The sequence below is a fragment of the Danio rerio genome, chromosome 13, assembly GCF_049306965.1.
Source record: "Danio rerio strain Tuebingen ecotype United States chromosome 13, GRCz12tu, whole genome shotgun sequence".
In the NCBI taxonomy this organism is placed as follows: Eukaryota; Metazoa; Chordata; class Actinopteri; order Cypriniformes; family Danionidae; genus Danio; species Danio rerio.
In genome coordinates, this window is record NC_133188.1 from 11,154,996 (window position 1) to 11,167,682 (window position 12,687).

Here is a 12,687-nt window from a genome sequence, read left to right on the forward strand (position 1 = left end):
TCAAAAGAGCTGAAGCTCTCCATACGCGCTGCACACATGCTGCTCACGAACTGCTTTCGCTTGCGGTGTGAAACAGGCGAATGAATGTCTTGTTAAGTCCACAAAAGCATTTGTTTATTTAATATAATTGCAAGATTTGCTGTAATGTAATCGCATAGGTTGACATCGCAATTGCGATATGATTAATCGTGCAGCACTCCTGCAGAATTATAAGTCTATAGTGATAGATTTTTGACTCTTGTACTAGAAGACAGGGTTTCATTTACCATATTGACCATAACACTTTTCCCCTGGCAAAAATATTAGTGACATGCCTTGTATATTTTATAGTGTTTAGTAATAATAAATGAAAACATGTCAATAGCACAACCGCAACTAATCAAAGGCAAAAAATAAATTAAATAACAAATATTTTAAGTATTTAGGGAGATAGAAAAATGCTAAACATTGCATGGTTTTAAATAGGGCAAAAAATTTACATTATCGCAATAATATCTGTATCAGAGAGTTAAGATCATTTAAATATATTTTATGTGCAAAGCATTCGCGTTGCATGCAGAGGCTTTCCAAATTTGACCAATCATATGGGTTTTTGCTATCTTTATACCTGCTCCCTAGTGTGTGCTGTTCTGCTATTGACTAGAGGGTAAACCTAGTGCCTCAAAGCAGAGTAATAGTGGCAGGAACAAAAAAAATAACAGCAGTGACAAACTTGTGCATAAAAACAACTGTACATCTGAAGTATTTTGGTTTTAAGCAAAAAGGACATGTCACAAGAGCAGGTACTGTGAAACATAGATCAACCATGTTCTATACTTTATGCCCTTGGTCGCACTTAAATGACAACTTTTCCAGCATTGAAAGCCAGACAAGCAAGTTTGTGTGATCGTTCTCTGGCTGAATACCTATTGCACAGTCCAAACTTTGATTGATGTCTTTTGGATCAGTAGTTTTTGAGAAAAAAAGGGAAAAGTACCTTCGCAACTAGTGTTCGGAAGATGATAGGTGTTAAAACTGTTCTGTACAGGCTTAAAATATTGTTCTGTACAGGGCGCATAACTTAAATTTACCAGCAAAAATTGGAATTGTTTGAAGACCTATTAAAAACCCATGACTGAATATACTATAATTGTTAAGTTTTACAGAGCCCATATTATGGGTTTTTGAAAATTCCCCTCCATGTAGTGTGTAACACAGCTCTAAGTGAAGTGAAGTATCCAGCTAAGGCTTAAATCTGTTAGTGTCAGTGTTTAAAACTGTTGATTCATCTATAAAAGAGTCGACTCATAGTGCTTCAAACGAGTCGCCTTGATACCGATTCATTAGGTGTTTCGCCATGACGTACGAACGAAACCAAGTTATTCACGTGCATGCGCAAACCCGGGAGATTTTAAACATGAGGCCCCGCCCTCTGACGCAGAAACCCACACACACACACACACACAAATATGCCGGTCGATTGAAGTCACACTGCAGATGGATATATTGAGTCTCTACCCAAAGATGAAACCTCAGCATTATAGTCAAGCAGTTGGAAACTACTGGAAACTTCTGGAAGCTACATGCTACAAAGAATACTTCATCAGCGTTTGTTAAAGGAAGGATCAGTAAAGAGTAACTTACTGATGGACGTCAGGATGGATTTTTCTTCCTCCATTTCTCAAGTGTAAGTACGTGCGATTAAAGTTGCCTCGTTGACTCTAGCTTGCAAATGTATTTAGTTGTGATTTGTTACTTGTAACCGCGTGTACTGTATCAGGTTAACTGGCTATATTCTCTTATCGCGTGCAAAGTCACGTTAAAAACACGACGCGTGCTGCTTTGTTAACGGAGCTCCGTGGACGAGGAGTAGTGTGTGTGTCTGTGTGTGCGTGTGCGCGAGCTGTCGTCCGGAGGTGTGTGTTTTTGTGTGTGTGTGTGTGTGCGCGCGCGTTGTCGAGCAGGGTTAAGTGCGTGTGTGTGTGTGTGTGTGTGTGTGCAATATGTGTGTGTGTGTCTGTGAAAGGAGCAGAGTGAGAAGCTAGAAGATCTCCTCAACTGTTTTTGGAGTTTTTGCACAATAAAATATTCGTCTGTATTTTCAAGTCCATAGTCTGTATTTACATTGACCCATTGGCAGCTGAAATCCACGCCTACACTATCGAGCGTGTATGAACTGATTACTTTTATATTGCTGATTAGCTGTTGTGCATTTCACTCTCTGACTGAAGGCAGTCGACCAATCGCAACAGGCTGTCATTGGTCCAATCAGCGCAGATTAGCTTTGCGCTAAGGAGGGGTTTGGGAACAAATGAATTACTGGACAATTCATACAGGAGTCGCTGGGATAATTAGGTAAAAATAAATGCAGATTATAAGACCATGAAAGTGTTTTTTGACCTTGCATGCATATTAAACTGTTGTTGGAGACCCTTACAACCAAGATATGACCCTATTTCATGTATAATATGGGCTCTTTAATGTTAGATTTAATAACGTATGATAAGGTTGCAATGAAATAACATTACATGTTATTATTTATAGAGCCCCTATTATGGGTTTTTAAAAATGACACCTTCCATGTAGTGTGCAACTAAGTCTGAATTATCTGGCTTAAATCTGAAAGTGTGCAGTGTTAAAAACTATTGATTCATCTATAAAAGAGTCGACTTATAGTGGTTTGAATTAATCGCTGCTGTAACAAGTCTTTAGTTGTGTAGGCGTGACGTCGTTATGGTACTTGAGCGGGGCTCATTTGTTGAACGGACACAAAAAAAACTGAAACCTCCCGCCCCGTGAACAAACACTATAAAAAGAAAAGGAGGAAGACAAACGCTGAAGCAGATCCCGGTTGAATTATGTCGCGAATACGCTGTGCTCTGTAGTGTGAAAGTTAAGGGGGTCACAGACCAGAAGCACAGAGCACCTACTGATTAGTTTCATTTTAAATGCGAATGTGCGCGTCTGGTGTGTGATACTTTAAACTGTCATGTGCACGCCGTGTCGCAGCGCATCTTGTGACGCACTTTAGTGTTATTTTTCCTACCCAAAGATGAGGCTGTAAAGAATGGTTAATATTTATTTTTTGCAAAAATACCTCAGCATTATAGCCCCAGCCTTGTACTGTGTTCCAGTGATATTTCTGACGAGTGCTTTAGCAATCTACATGTTTACAATGGGGGATTAATCTGCTGTTTGGTAAAGGAAGGATCAGAAAAGACTATTGATGTATGGGACTTTGCAGAGCTTGACAATAACTTTACAGTACGCAGTTCATGGATCAGTGTGATTAAAATGGTTGCCTCCTTGTTTTATCTAGCTTGCAAATTATGTATTTAACCATTTTGTTACTTGTAACCGCTTGTACTGTATCTTGTTAACTCTTTATATTCTCATATCGCGTCTAAAGCCACATTGAAAATGCTTTGTTTACGGATTTGAATGCGTTTGTGAGCTCGCATTCCACTGCCGTTTATCGTTGCTATGGCCATCGTCAGCTGTCCCTACACATGTGCTGCAGTCAAGTTTCAAATTAGTACAGCTTTTGCCGCTGTGTGGATTATTACTGAATGTGTGTCACTGTTTTTACTTATAAAGAATTAAGCAATATGCTAGTGTTAAACTGCATTGCTCTAATACACTCCTGCATTGGCCATACACACACACTCTGCACTCTGAATACTATAAAATTGTTGAGAAGCCTTTCTCTGTCTCACGCTTAAAGCAATCGACCAATTACAACAGAATGGGTCATCAGACCAATTAGTGCAGTTTAGCCTCACGCTAAGGAGGGATTTGGGAACAAATAAATCGCTGGCAATCATATGGGAGTCGTTGGGATAATTAGGTAAAAATAAATGCATGAGACAATAAAAGTGTTTTTGATCTTGCATGCATATCAGCATGTTGTTGGAAACTCCCAAAACTAAAATATGACCCTTTTTAATCAATAATAATAGCTCTTTAATGTTCAAGTGTTAATAATGTTCACATATTAATACTCCATTTTATTTTTGTGATGATAGGGATATTTATATGGATAGCTCACCCAAGGACATCCTCATCATTTACTCATACTCAAGTGGTTTTAAATTTTTATGAATTTATTTCATGTTGAACACAAAATAAGACATTTCTGAAATTTCTTTTAAAAAAGTAGTCATTGACATCCATAAAAAACACTATGGAAGACACTATTTTTTCCAACACTCTTCAGTATATATTGTGTTCAGCAGAAGAAAAAAAAACTTCAACAGGTTTGAAAAAAGTTAAGGGTGTGTAAATGACAAGAGAATTTATTTTTGGGCGAATTATTCATTTAAGACAAAAACAAGTGGATTGGGTTTACTCACCAAAACAGGAATTTTGATAAAATGGTGTGTGTATTCCTCCGTCCGAGCCCTAGAAGACATGAAAGAACCGATTTCAATATTCAGAAATGAGCGAGTACTGTTTTGTGGTGATTAATGGAGACAGAGAAAGGTAGTTACATCGATTGTTAAAATAGAAATTATTACAACTTTAAATTTTAAAGATATTTGGTGCTCTATCCTCTTATTAAACTAAAACTATTATTGTATAAACTGGTTACAGATCTTATTTTTGATGCTCAAGTTTGTGAAGTTGCAGCATTCAATGTCATTCAGTGGTCTTCTGGATTATGCTCTTTATCTTCTTGTGGACCAAAAATATACATCACTGGACAATTAGCAGATCAATCTCTGAAAGTGAGGGAACTTTTGACTGAGCTAAACCGAAGTCTTAACATTTAACAATGTTTTATTTTTATTATTACAAATGTCTCCAGGTTTAAATGCATTTCCTAGAGCAGATGCAAAAAATTGGTAACTATTACTGCCTACTTGATTATGCTGCTTGTCAAGTCATGGATAAACAAACTGAAGTCAACTTAATAAAAGAAAGAATAAAATACACAAGCAACAGGCTGATTTGATTCATGTAGTCTATAGAAATAACCTTAAAAGAAATTATTGGATACAAAGAAAATCAATTTAAAGCAGTCTTCAAAATCAATCAGGCAACATAAGTGCAACATAAAGGGGAAAATGTTATTTTGACAAACAGCTTAGACAGAAAACATCATAGAAAGATTCACTATCGGAACTTGCATTGCTCTGTGCAGATTGGTGTGATGAGGATCTGGAAATCTGCTCTGGTTAAGTTAAACTGATAACTGATAAGTAAAACTGATAAGATATTTGAATAAAGGTGATGCTGGCACTTTGTTTTCAACACTCAAAACTTCTGTAAATTGCTCTGTACTTTTGTGGTAAAAGAATGGGTGAAATTATCAAATATTTAAGAATGCATTTTAAATGAATATATCAAAAGCTGCAGCACATTTAATCAAATAACCATATAAACACTTATCTGTAAATTTTAAACTGCAAGTGATTATTTAAGCATAAAGTCTGCATGTTCTATGTGAATAAACAGTGTGGTTTTGTATACTACCTTCACACGCACTGACACTAATCACTAGGCATGGGACGCATCCCATGCTACACATTCAATATGTAGCATGCACTGCACTTTAACCAATCCATATTTAAAAGAATATTGCCTACAATTATGGGTACACCTATTCATTGTACATATTGCTGTCGATTTTACATTGTCCAGTCTTTTTTTTTTTTTTTTGGGGGGGGGGGGGTTATGCTGTTGTATTTTGCACTGTCTGTATTTTGCATTGTATTTGCACTTTCTGGAGCCAGCACCTAAGGTTTTCACTCATCTGATGTGATGATAACCATTTTCAATATATACTCAAGGTTTTAAAACCACCAAAATTTTCTGCTATACTATTCCTAAGTTTTTTTTTTACATTTTCTTTTTAAGACAACGGCATCTCTTGCAGAAAATATATCCAAAGATGCCTTTTTGAAACTAATGAATACAGAAGACAGTGATTCATTTGAATTATTTAGCCCGTTCGCCTCACAGAAAGAAGGTCACTGGTTTGCTGGTTCGATCCTCGGCTCAGTTGGCGTTTCTGTGTGGAGTTTGCAATTTCTCCCTGCGTTCGCGTGGGTTTCCTCCGGGTGCTCCTTTTTCCCCCACAGTCGAAAGACATGCGGTACAGGTGAACTGGGTAGGCTAAATTTCCGTAGTGTATGAGTGAGTGTGTGTGTGTGTGTGTGTGTGTGTGTGTGTGTGTGTGTGTGTGTGTGTGTGTGTGGATGTTTCGCAGAGATGGGTTGCGGCTGGAAGGGCATCCGCTGTGTAAAAACTCGTTGGATAAGTTAGCAGTTTATTCCGCTGTGGCGACCCCGAATTACTAAAGGGACTAAGCCGACAAGAAAATAAATGAATGAATGAATGAATGTTTACTGCTCCAAAATATCCAAAATGTTACGTAAAACAAAATATATTGTGTTCAATGGAGAAATGGGTGTTTATTTTTTACCAGATATTTAAAAATAATATATTTTAGAGCAGCAATCACAATACCGTGAAACCGTGGTATTTTTATCCAAGGTTATCACACCATCAGAATCCTATAAGTTACCGGCCCATGCCTACACATGACACATGGCATTTCAAGTCTCTGCAATCTCACTAATTGAGAAACTGAACGCATTTAGATTTTTTTTTAATCATGCTACTCATTATATTTTAATTTTGAAAAACATAATGTCAAAAATTATTATGTAATTATTGTTTGTCTATATCTTCATGACTTATGTTGTGTAGTTAGTATACCACAAAATGATAAGATAAACAATACTACATTTAACATTTATAACAAAGAATATATATTTAAGGGACTTTGTTTATAGCCACTAGATTAAAAATCTTAATGATAATTATAATTACCCACCAGAGTTTGCTGCAAAAGTCCCATCAACAGTTACTATCAAATTGCTGTTAAAATTTAAAACAAAACAACAACAAAACATTTCACATTGTTTTGAATTATATCCTAGCCCAAGTCATTCATTTGTTTAGAGAATTTAATGCAGGTATAGTAAGTTACACTGTGAAAATGCACAATAAGAAAAATGGTACACATTTATTTCTAACCCAAATAACGTAACCAAAGCGATAGAAGTAAAGTTGGTTATTATTCAGATAATCAGAAATTCTCTTAAATATAATTTCAGAAACATATTCTTTGCAAATTCAAAATTGGGAAATCATATTAGCAGCCAAATACTATCAAAGTACAACCATATTTACAGTCAATTAGATAGTGTTGATGTTGTTTTGAAGTCATACCAAAATGCTAATTCTGATTGAATATTCAAATTAGCGTGGTAAACAATACAGAGACAGTTAACTAACATGAACAAATGTGCGAATATAAACCAACTTTACCTCAATACCAAAGCGCATTTTATGCACTGATTAACATAGCGTTACAGTACTATTTAGTTTTTCTCTTTAGATTCTAAAACATATAACCCACATAAGACTTTATTAACTAAACCCCAGTAAGGCTGCTGTGTTTACTGCAGAAATAACGGATTGTGTTTTAAACCCCCCAACGGCACACAGCACCTGGGACATAACAGACACCATTTTTAACCTTCATATTGAGCACTAACGATACCCTAAACCTTAGACTGGGAAGTCGTTTTGTTTTGCGACACTAGAAGAGGTCGTTTTCCTAGAGCAGACAGCGATATAGGCTAACTAACTGCTCTTTGCTACAGCTACAAAACACGTCCAGTCCGGTAGATAACGGCTAGCTTGCTAATGTTAGTCACGTCTGACAGTGTGATGTAACTTACTTTCCACGTAGAAATTGATCCTCCGGAAAAACGCCACGTTCCGAGCAGCCGTCAATGTGTCTTTTTTTTCTTTAGAGGACACTGGTTAAACGTAAATATTTTGACGGTCGGTGATATTAGCTTGTGTCGACTAGCTCAGCTAAAGGTAAACCCAGCTAGCTGGCTAGCTACTGCGCTTCAATTCACACGGTCACTTTTGCATTCAGCGGCTCACGGCTGGGATTACGAGCTGTAACAAACATCTTTGACATACAGTTTCATTTTGACAAATCGAAGAATAGATGCGACCGTGTTGGTCGTCTGAGTTGAATTTCGAGCTGTGATAGCGTTTCTAGCTACATGGTAGAGACAGGTGACGTGCACGACTAGTGCCATTGACGGCCGCGCGCTCGGCTTCTGTGGGATGGGCGGGGCCATTGACTGTGTTTAACATGAATCTTGCCAAGAACTGCGCGGGTGCTGAATGAGGCCAAGAATTTTTTTTTATCAGATATTATTCATTTGGTTTTTATTCACAGCTATAGTCTGAGACCTGTTTCTTTCAAATAAATTTTTTGTGTTTTTTTTTTGTTTTGGTCAACTTAACACTCAAATAAAGTCTCAACACCTTTGAGAAAAGAAGCACACTACACCTACAGTATAGCATTCTTTTGGAAAAATATGCACAACTATTATGTAGAACTAAATAAGTTCTGCATCCAAAATAAGTTCTACAATCATGTTTACTTTAATCTATGGCTTTCCCAAACGTTCAATCACTTTTAAATTGCATGTGAAACAAGGAGAGCATGCGCAATACACTTGAAACATCTGTACTTTACTTTGGTTTAGTGCAGGATTTATCAGGGGTTGCCACAGAGGAACAAACCACCTTTTCGTTTTTCTGTAAAGGTAAATTAAGAGCCAATTTAAGAAGGGTACAAATTAACAGCAAATCTTCATTTTTGTGTGAACTGTCCCTTTTCATTGATTTTATTTGTTCATTTATCAGTTTTATTTCAGATTAGTCCCTTATTTATTAAGGGTCACCACGGTGAAATGAACCACCAACTATTCCAGCATATGATTTTACTCAGTGGACTCAGTACCTCATTTACACATACACTCATACATCATTCATTCATTCATTCATTCATTCATTCATTCATTCATTCATTCATTCATTCATTTTCTTGTCGGCTTAGTCCCTTTATTTATCGCCACAGCGGAATGAACCGCCAACTTATCCACCACGTTTTTACACAGCGGATGCCCTTCCAGCCGCAATCCATTTCTGGGAAACACTCACACACTCATTCACACTCATACACTACGGACAATTTAGCTTACCCAATTCACCTGTACCGCATGTCTTTAGACTGTTTCCTGGAGGAAACCCACACGAACACAAAGAGAACATGAAAACTTTACACAGAAACACCAATTGACCCAGCTGAGGCTTGAACCAGCAACCTGCGAGGTGACAGCACTACCTACTGCGCCACGGCGTCTCCACACTCATACACTACAGTCAATTTAGTTTATTCAATTCACCTATAGTACATGTCTTTTAATTGTGTTGGGGAGCACCCGGAGGAAATCCACATGAACATGGGGACAACATGAAAAAGTCTAAACAGAAATGCCAACTTTTGCCAAATTGCTGTGTGGCAACAGTAGCCTACAAACCAATGAGCCACCTTGACGCCCACTGTCCCTTTTATTTATTATTATTATTATTTTAATTCCATATGCAGGACTTATATATTTATTTGTACATGATCACTCCTCTGTTATTCCTCCTTGAAATACTATAAAGACATTAAAAGACTTATTGGCTAGAGATGAAAATTGTAGAGATGAATATGCTGTTTTACTTTATGAATGTTAAAACTCATATAAACTTAACTTTAACTGTTTTGATTGGTGACATCTTTCTAGATAATCTTTGCGCCTTCGCTGTGAACTTGTCTATTACTTTACAGCTATCCTCATTAATTATTAGTACTTGTAACAAAATCTGGTTCTCAGCGGTAATCTAGACGACACTTTGGTTGGTTGTGACAAATTTAGAAATGACTTATAGACACAAAATTCCAAATGAATGAATAAGCAAGATCTATCAAACAGTTATCATCTGCAAACTGTAAAAAAATTTAATAATAAAATACAAATAATGTTTATTGAAAAGCAAGCAAACAGACTAGATTTATTGACTATGCAGTGGTTGTTGATGTTGCACTTCAATTTTCAAGGTTGCTTGGAAATCTGGAAAATGTCTCCCTTCTGCAATATTCTCCGGATTCCAAGGTGGCTGACCACAATTAGTCTTTTCAAGTTCCTTAACACCCACAAACAAAGTATTAAAATCACCATAACAAATTCGTTCAGATCTGGCATTTTTCTTTACCTCAGAGTCCTGGGAGATGTTTTTCTTTGTTAACTGATAGCCTGCATGTTAGAGCCTTTTATATATTCCTTGAAAAATGAATGAAATTTTATCTGTACTATTCTACAAAACTACTAAAAATAAAGAATAGATTGGCTATATCAAAACAAATTAATAAATCAACCAAGAAATGATATCAGCAGACATAGCTAGCATTTATATGCTAATTTCTTTATTAATGAAGTAACAATTTTCCATTTTTATTCTACACTTTTCTAATGAAATATGTGTTATTTCAGTTGATATTCTCTCTAAACTCACTCTAAATGTTGAGTTTAAAATGTTACAACATTTAATGCACCCCGTCAAAGCCTACATAAATCAACATTTGCCCTTTATGATATATAAACTATGCCCCTCGCTGCTGTAAATAGCTTTCAGAACTGATTTGATGTGCTCCAACATTAGGCACATTCAAATCAAGAATTAAAACTCATCTGTTTAATTGTGCCGTTTCGAACAAGCACTCTGCTACGTCCAAAAGATTGCACTAATATTACATATAAAGTGCGCAGTAGGTAGTGCTGTCGCCTCACAGCAAGAAGGTCGCTGGGTCACTGGTTCGAACCTCGACTCAGTTGCCGTTTCTGTGTGGAGTTTGCATGTTCTCCCTGCCTCCGGGTGCTCCGGTTTCCCCCACAGTCCAAAGACATGTGGTACAGATGAATTAGGTAAGCTAAATTGTCCGTAGTGTATGAATGTGTGTGTGGATGTTTCCCAGAGATGGGTTGCGGCTACAAGGGCATCCATTGTGTAAAAACTTGCTGGATAAGTTGGCGGTTCATTCCGCTGTGGCGAGCCCAGATTAATAAAGGGACTAAGCCGACAAGAAAATGAATAAATAATCATTTTTATTTCTTAGTTGTTTTTATTTTCTTGTTTTTTTAATTCCTGTTTATGTAAAGCACTTTGAATTACCATTTTGTATAAAATGTGCTATAAATAAACTTGCCTTGCCTATAATATACAACAAATATACATAATGTAAATAAAATGATCTTTACTTCATAAGCTGGATCTGTTTTTGTGTGTTTTGCATCAAATTGAGCTTCCGCTGTGTTTTGAAGTCATAAAACAGACATCTTGTGTGTTCTGCAATACCTCATCAGTGTACATACTTATTGCCTCTTTGATGACATCACTGATTAGATCACTGCAGAACCAAAGCAGACTGATTAGATTATTTGAGAGGCAGCTGATGAACTCAGAGAAATGATCTCATCATTCTGCCATGAGTTTAAATATAGGGTGACAAGGATAGGCACTGTTGTCAGACGGGCTTAACCCATCAACTGCACTCAGCAAAACAAAACCATCCAACTGTACAAAACCTGCATCTATAAGTGTTGATGAAGCATTGTGATTGAGATTGCAGAGTGTTTCTTTTCGCGGAATGGTCAGAAGTTAACAATTCAGAAATAACAAAAATAAAAATGTTGCCATCATTTACTTAAAGTACCATATATTTGTTTCAAACCTGTTTCCCCTGTTGAACAAGATACTTTGAAGAAAGCTGGTAACCATTGACTTGCATAGTTTTTTTTTCCTAGCTAGGGGGTTAGTCGTTTCCAAATATCTTCGTTTGTGGTCAGAGAGAGAAAAAGAAACTCATAAAGCATTAGAACCAATTGAGAGTGAATAAATAAAATACAAATAAGTTTTCATTTTTTATGGGGGTGAACTATAGTGAAACAAGGCGGAAACACTGTACAAAAAAAAATCTGTTTTCTATATTTTGTAATTTATGTTTTCATTTTTTTATTTTTCCTTTTTATTTTTTTTTATTCTGCTTATTTTTCTGAGTTGCTGTTGTATATTATTATTATTATATTACATTAAATTGCAATTCAGCTTCTCATCAGATTTTCTGTCCAATCAAGGTATTCTCTAGAATCTGAAATTTCCCACCTCCTCCACAATGACCACCCACCGTTTTCTTTTCTATTTTGTTTTTCCCTGCTTATTTGCTTTTGAATTGCATCCGACCTTGATTGTTTTTCCAGCAACTTATCACTTGGTTTTAAAAGTTAGAAAAACTAATTGCTTTAACATTTTGAATAATTTAAAGTAATATATTGTCTGAGTTGGTGTTTTATATTATTGTATGAAAACCTTAAACTGCCAGTCCATTTTCTTTTATGTTACAGACTTATTGTTCCATATATTTCTTATACATTATGTTATTTCAAACTACTAAAATGTTATAATAGTCACTTTGTTAAACAATTGACTTTTCAACATCAAGATCAAGAGATCAAGGTCTCATTATGCAATTCACAACAGTAAATAAAGGGAAAACTACTTGAGGTGCAAAATACAGAAACTGTAAATTAACATATTTTTTTTTACAGTGTACAAAAGATTGATTTAGTTGTTCATTGTATACAAGCACTAAATATACTGCCAAAATGGAGTGTTTTTGGAAAATATAACCTCAGATCACTCTAGAGTTATTGAAATTTTACCAAACTACTTATTGTATATGTACATTTGTCATTTGTACTAAAATAATGTTATTGTGAAAAA

The 12,687-nt window shown here is 36.0% G+C and overlaps 1 protein-coding gene across 2 annotated transcripts in view; it reads right to left on the minus strand.

Annotated features, from left to right (window-relative positions):
- Window positions 1-8,133, minus strand: part of ppm1ba (protein phosphatase, Mg2+/Mn2+ dependent, 1Ba) — a 47,481-nt gene extending 39,348 nt beyond the window's left edge. Inside the window, exons 1-2 of one of the 2 annotated variants that reach the window (NM_131398.2) lie at window positions 7,734-8,121; window positions 4,332-4,380 (exon numbers count right to left, since the gene is read on the minus strand). The gene's annotated coding sequence lies outside the window, so the exon portion shown is untranslated. Of the gene's footprint in view, window positions 1-4,331; window positions 4,381-7,733 lie in introns of both variants that reach the window. The other variant, XM_068224919.2, reaches the window with a different exon arrangement.
- Window positions 8,134-12,687: the final 4,554 nt, after the last annotated feature.